Below are 7,278 nucleotides of genomic sequence, written 5' to 3'. Positions count from 1 at the left end.
GGGCGGTAGGGACCAGGTTGACTACCACTGGTCTAGTCTCTTCTTAAAAACCTCCAGTGATGGAGTGCCCATAATTTCCGAAGCTGTTCCACTAGTTAATTGCCAAAAATACACCCCCAAAATTGGCTTCGGCTTATCTGTGAGTATATAGCATCTATTTTTTTGTTCCCCTAGCACTGAGGAATGTGCAAAGCAATTCAGAAAGTGACAAAGTAAAAGCTACCCTTGATATTTCCCTTTTTACTTCCTTTTCAATCGTGCCCGTGTTGCGAGAACGAAAAAGCTTTAAACGTGGATCCCTGCTATCTCATTCCTCAAATGCTCCGATTTATTTATTTTGTCGAACTTGCCGTCTCCTAGCTGCTAGGGCTTCCTGTTGTCTTATGATAATTGATTTAAATTTAAATACAAATTAAAATCTGCTATGAACTAATTAATCAACTCAAATGTTGATTAATTTACCAATCTTTTATTAATCTTGGCAGTTAATCTTATCCACTCCAATATGTGGCACTGAAAAAGCTTTCGTTACAATACGAAAAAAGGATATAAGCAGTGATGGGATTCAAGTAATTTAACAACCGGTTCTCTGCCCTAATGATTTCTTCCAACAACCAGTTTGCCAAACTGCTCAGAAAGTTAACAACCGGTTCTCCCGAAGTGGTGCGAACTGGCTGAATCCCACCACTGGATATAAGGCTTTAGAGAAAGGGTGTCACCATATTTTCTTTTTTAAAAAACAAAACAAAACAAAACTCTGCTTTTGATATAAATTTGCATTCTGATGTGTTTAATTCAACTGCTCAGCTACAGCCAGAGATCTGGTTGTCCCATTACAGGGATGGGTAACCTTTTTGGCTCCGAATACCCAAACAGGAATGCGCATGCATGTGTATGCATGTGTGAATGCCAAAGCACTGGAAACCTGAAAACCAGATGGCCAGGGCGCACATTTCTGTTTTCAGGCCATTTTTCAGCTGTTTTCAGGCCATTTTCAGGCTCTTTTTTGGGCCATTTTGGGCCTGAAAACAGGTTGAAAACTGGCCTGAAAATGGCCCAGAAAACAGCCTGAAAAATGGTCTGTTTTCAGGCCATTTTCAGGCAGTTTTTCGGTGCTCGGGCGCTCACAAAGACCAGCTGGCCAGTGCACATGTGTGCGTGGGAAACCAGAAGAGCAGCTGTTGATGGTGCGCGTGCCCAAAGAGAGGGCTCTGCGTGCCACCTCTGGCCATAAGTTCGCCATCATGGTCCTATTATTTTAACCACTGTTAGGTTAGCAATGGTTTGTGGCAGGAGTCTCCAACCTTGGCAACTTTAAGTCTGGCGGACTTCAACTCTGTTCTGTCCCCACTCGCCTCCGTCCGAGCGATGGCTTAATTAGCCGGCACTATCAGCTCTGGCAGCAAACTAGTGAGCATCTGCCAAGTGACTCTGTTATCTCCCTTGATGCTGATGAGTCACCCAGGAACAAACAGTACTTCAGATCTTAGTTAAGCAGTTGATTTTGCCTGCTACGAAGAGGCAAAGCAGCCCTCGCTGGTTTTATATCCTGTGGGGTGTGGCTCCATGACTCAGCACTTCCTAGGCCTGCCCTACCCCTGCTTCTGTTGTTCCCGCCTCTCCTGCCTATGAAACCTAGGGTCCAGCTGGGCCTGATTGCCATCAGCTGGGTCTGGAGGCGTGGCCTGGGGGGGAAAGAGTCAGGGGACGGAGGCCTCGTTATCTCCTCCACCTGGCCTGCCTCTGGCTCCTGGAGCTGAGCCAGGGAAGCCGGTGCTCCAGAGGTAAGTCCTGATGGCCTTTCTCCCTCACTTTCCAAATCACTTTCTGGCAGGGGCCCCAGCTCGGGGGGCGCAGACACAACAAACTTCCAGAATTGTTGAAGTCTGTCAGGCTTAAAGTTGCCAAGGTTGGAGACCCCTGGTTTGTGGAATATATGATACTTGAACTGCCTTGATTAACTCTGTGGTGTAAACTCAGATGAAGAGTTTAACAATGTTTAACATATGGATGGGGAGAAACAGGGGTGAAATCTACTTAGCTTCCTTACCAGTTCGGAAGTGCATGTGCTGCATGCGCAGACTGCTGCATGCGCCACATATGCAGAAGGTAATGAATGCATTACTTCCTGGTTAAATCCAGGAAGTAACAACAGGTGGGTGGGCGGAGCTTTGTTCCACCATTGCTACCGGATTGCCCAACCAACTGCCAAGATTGTTATCGGATCTCCCGATCCGGTGTGAACCGGGAGGATTTCACCTCTGGGGAAAAGGTTTTTTTTTTTAAGATATTCCCCAAGTTTTGAAAAGGTTTATGCAAGATTTTACATTGTACAATTTCATACAAGGCGGTAGCCATATCAACAGTAGTAATCCCAGCTAGAGGGATCCGGTTGTCCTAGTGGATCATCACTTAAATATGAGCCAGCCGCGTACCGCAGCTGCCAAAGAGGCCAACACAGTCCTAGGCTGCATCAACAGAGAGATAGTATCAAGACCTCGAGAAAAAATAGAATCCCTCTGTGCTGCATAATTGAAGCCACACTTGGAATACTGCGTCCAGTTCTGTTTGCCATGATACAAAATAGAAGCTGGGACTCTAGAACAGTGCAGAGAAGAGCAATAAAGATGATTAGGAGTCTGGAGCAGTGGTGGATTTCAAATTATTTTACTACTGGTTCTGTGGCCGTGGTTTGGTGGGTGTGGCATGGCTTGGTGGACATAGCTTGGTGGGCGTGGCAGGGGAAGGATACTGTAAAATCTCCATTCCCTCCTCACTCCAGGGGAAGGTTACTGCAAAATCCTCGTTTCGTCCTGGTCAGCTGGGACTCGGGAGGCAGAGAATAGATGGGGCGGGCCCAGTCAGAGGTGGTATTTGCTGGTTCTCTGAACTACTCAAAATTGGTTCTCCAAAACTGGTCACAACTTGCTGAAACCCACCTCTGGTCTGGAGGCTAAAGCACAACCAGAGTAGACATATCTAGTTGTGGGAACTAGACACATCTACTCTACCAAATAGAATTGGTAGAGATGATGATAGCACTGTTCCAATATTTGAGGGGATGTCACAGAGAAGAGGGGTCTCTTCTGCAAAGCACCAGAGAGCAGGACAAGAAGTAATGGATAGAAGCTTATCAAAGTCCTAGTGGACAACCATTTAGATATGAGACAGCAGTGTGCAGCAGCTGCCAAAAAAGCCAACACAGTTCTGGGCTGCATAAACAGAGGGATAGAATCAAGATCATGTGAAGTGTTAGTGCCACTTTATAATGCCTTGGGAAGGCCACACTTGGAATACTGCATTCAGTTTTGGTCGCCAAGATATAAAAACGATGCTGAGACTCTAGAAAGAGTGCAGAGAAGAGCAGCAAAGATGATTAGGGGACTGGAGGCTAAAACATATGAAGAACAGTTGCAGGAACTGGGTATGTGTAGTTTAATAAAAAGAAGGACAAGGGGAGACATGATAGCAGTGTTCCAATATCTCAGGGGTTGCCACAAAGAAGAGGGAATCTGGCTGTTCTCCAAAGCACCTGAGGGTAGAACAAGAAGCAATGGGTGGCAACTGATCAAGGAGAGAAGCAACTTAGAACTAAGGAGAAATTTCCTGACAGTTAGAACAATTAATAAGTGGAACAACTTGCCTGCAGAAGTTGTAAATGCTCCAACACTGGAAATTTTTAAGAAAATGTTGGATAACCATCTGTCTGAGATGGTGTAGGGTTTCCTGCCTGGGCAGGGGGTTGGACTAGAAAGCCTCCAAGGTCCCTTCCAACTCTGTTGTTATTATTATTATTAAAGAGAGATCCAATCTAGAAGTAAGGACAAATTTCCTGACACTGAGAACAATTACTCAGTAGAATGGTTTGCTTTCTGGAGCTGTGGGTGCTCCATCACAGTACGTTTTTAGAGATTTGTCCAGAATGATATAGGTTCTCTTGGCATGGCAGGGAGATGGAGTAGAAGAACTCTAAGGTCCCTTCCACTTCTATGATTCTATGTTCTAAAAAAATTGTGAGAGATTTTGTATGATAGAATTCCCGTTGAGATAAACTCAATTTTTGACAATCATGTGATGGTTTTGGTTCTGGCAACAATATGGAAATAACCCAAAGGTGCTTTTTAAGAGGCAACTGGACTTTCTGGTTTTTCTTTGAAGACGTATCACTTCTTATCCAAGAAGCATCTTCAGTTCTGACTAGATGGTGGGGAATGGAAGGATTTATACTCCTTGCAGACAGCTGGTCATTTGCATCCCTTTAGAGAGTCATTGAGGCCACTTGGAGGTTTATCTGTGTTCTCAGGGTCACCTGAGTAGTGCAAATGGGTGTGGAGCCTTCTTGGAACTATTGAAAGGACTGTGTTGTACCCTGGAGATAGATGATATTGTATCCCTCCCCATCTGTTGGGGGAGGGCATTTCAGTTTAGACATAAATGGCCTCTTTGACCCCTCTTTCAAACCAGTGGTCCTCTCTGTCCAAAATGTAGACTTTGCTTTGTCTTTCAAATGTAGATGGACTGCTGAATCTTATCCTGATGGGTCTGTTCTCCTATGTTGTGCGCCATGCGTTATGAAGTGGTTGTTTTGTTTCCCCAATGTACAGATCTGCACATGGCTCACTGCGTTGTACTGCGTAGACCACATTGGTTTTCAAAGAAAACCCAGAAAGCCCAGTTGCCTCTTGAAAATGCACCTTTGGGACAACCATGACCTGGATAACTGAGAATCTCTATAGACAATATGGAAATAATTTTTCATAGCCACCAACTTTGAATTCGATAATGATCTCCCATTCAAGAACTAAAAGGTAAAGGTAAAGGTTCCCCTCGCACATACGTGCTAGTCGTTGCTGACACTAGGGGTTGGTGCTCATCTCCATTTCAAATCCGAAAAGCCAGCGCTGTCCGAAGACGTCTCCGTGGTCATGTGGCCGGCATGACTCAACGCCAAAGGCACACGTAACGCTGTTACCTTCCCACCAAAGGTGGTCCCTATTTTTTCTACTTGCATTTTTATGTGCTTTCGAAACTGCTAGGTTGGCAGAAGCTGGGACAAGTAACAGGAGCTCACCCCGTTACACGGCAGCACTAGGGATTCAAACCACCAAACTTTTGATCAACAAACTCAACATCCTAGCCCCTGAGCCACCATGTCCCAAGTACTAGCTGAGCCCAATTCTTCTTAGGTTTTTCAAGTTTATTCCTGGTCAAGATAATTCATGGGGCACCAGACATTCACAGTGTCATTCCTGGGTTCAAGTTAGCGCCTTTGTTACAAAACAAACACATTGTGAATTAGGAACAAAACTCTGCATCAAGCCTTTTTTTCCCATTAAGGAAATGTAACAAGGTTGAAGAACAAGGTGGACTTGGAAAGACCCAAAAGGAGAAACAAGAAACCAAGTTGTAAATTGACTCTTTGAAGTAAGGAATTTATTCAGCCTTGATGAATTTTGTAGGAATCTCACAACAATGAGTTTTTTTTAAAAAAAACAAACAAACATCTGATTTTACTTGTTGTTTCTTGATGCTTGTCATTGGTTCTGCAGCTAGAGGTAGATCAAACTATAGAATCCAAATGACTTTTCATGATCCCACAACCATCAACAACATTTTTGGGTGTTTTATAGACATCCTAAAATCTATTGCTTTGGATGGTTAAGTTACCCTGTGACAGGCAGGATAAGCTTTTGAAAATTCTCTCCTTTTTTTCCTGAGTGAAACACATACTATATTTTTTTTTTTGCACTATAAGATGCACTCTCCCTCCCCAAAAAAAGTGGGTGAAAATGTCTGTGCATCTTATAAAGCAAATATTGCAGAGGGGTGGGGTGGTGGTGCAATGATGGTGGCAAACACCACCTCCAGGAAATGCTGGAGCCTTTGTTGCCGAGCAGCTGATTGGCAGTTGGTTTAGCCTCCCAGAATACCGCCAATCAGCTGTTCTAGGTGGTGGGGATCGCCACCACCACCTATTGCCGCCCATTCACTGCTGCCGCTCTCTAGGCAGCAGCAAATGGGCACCGGCAAACAGGCGGAATGGTGGAAGTTCGTTGCCTAGAACAGCTTGCTATTCCAGGAGGCTGATCCAACCGCCAATCAGCTGCTCGGCAGCAAAGGCTCCAGCGTTCCCCGGTGGAGGCAGCAGACACGGAGGAGGGTGCTAGCCAGATGAATACCAGATGGATGCTGGGAGGAAGAGGCAGATTTCCCGCCCGTTTTCCTCCTCTAAAGCTAATGTGCGTCTTATAGTGTGAAAAATATGGTACAAACTAGGACTTCGGATATACAGATGGAATGTAGCAAACCTTCTCTGGAGGAACAGGGCAACCTTGTTTGACCTGAATGCTGCATCCTCCTTCAAGGAAATGGCCTGTAGGTGGTACATAAGATATGCTGATGATTAAATCTGAACATTTGGAAGGACGCTTACTTCACAGGTGGACTTCACACGCTACCATTTACTTATTCATCGATATGCGTCCAAACCAGGGGTGAAATGCTCCCGGTTTGGACCGGATCACGCGATACAGTAGCAATGGGGGCGGGTAGTTCGGAGAACCGGTAGCAAAAATCCCTCCCCCCCCACCGCCCATGCCTCGCTGTTCCTCTTCTCTGTCCCTGAAGCTCTCGGTGGTGATATAGCTGCAAATGGCCCGGAGGCTGCAGTTAGCCCAGAATGCAGCTGCGCGAGTAGTAACGGGAACCACTCGTTGCTCCCACATAACACCACTGCTACGCAGTCTGCACAGGCTTCCTGTGGTCTTTCGGGTGCGCTTTAAGATTTTGGTTACCACCTTTAAAGCGCTCCATGGCTTAGGACCCAGGTACTTACGGGACCGCCTGCTGTTACCTCATGCCTCCCACTGACCCGTACGCTCACACAGAGAGGGTCTTCTCAGGGTGCCGTCCGCCAAACAATGTCGGCTGGCGGCCCCCAGGGGCAGGGCCTTCTCTGTTGGAGCTCCTACGCTCTGGAACGAACTTCCCCCTGGCTTACGTCAAGTGCCTGACCTTCGGACCTTTCGCAGTGAGCTGAAAACACACTTATTTATTCAAGCGGGACTGGCTTAATAGTTTATTAAATTTTAATTGGGGTTTTATTATTTTAGGGTTTTAAATTTTAAATTTTAATTTTAATGTCGGCCACTTTTGTAATTATGCTCTGTTTTAAATTTTTGTTTTAATTGTATATATATTGGGTTTTTATCTTTTGGCTGTACACCGCCCTGAGTCCTTCGGGAGAAGGGCGGTATAAAAATCTAATAAAATAAATAA

The sequence above is a fragment of the Ahaetulla prasina genome, chromosome 6 (genome assembly GCF_028640845.1).
Source record: "Ahaetulla prasina isolate Xishuangbanna chromosome 6, ASM2864084v1, whole genome shotgun sequence".
Classification (NCBI taxonomy): Eukaryota; Metazoa; Chordata; class Lepidosauria; order Squamata; family Colubridae; genus Ahaetulla; species Ahaetulla prasina.
Note: the sequence above shows the minus strand (reverse complement) of the source record.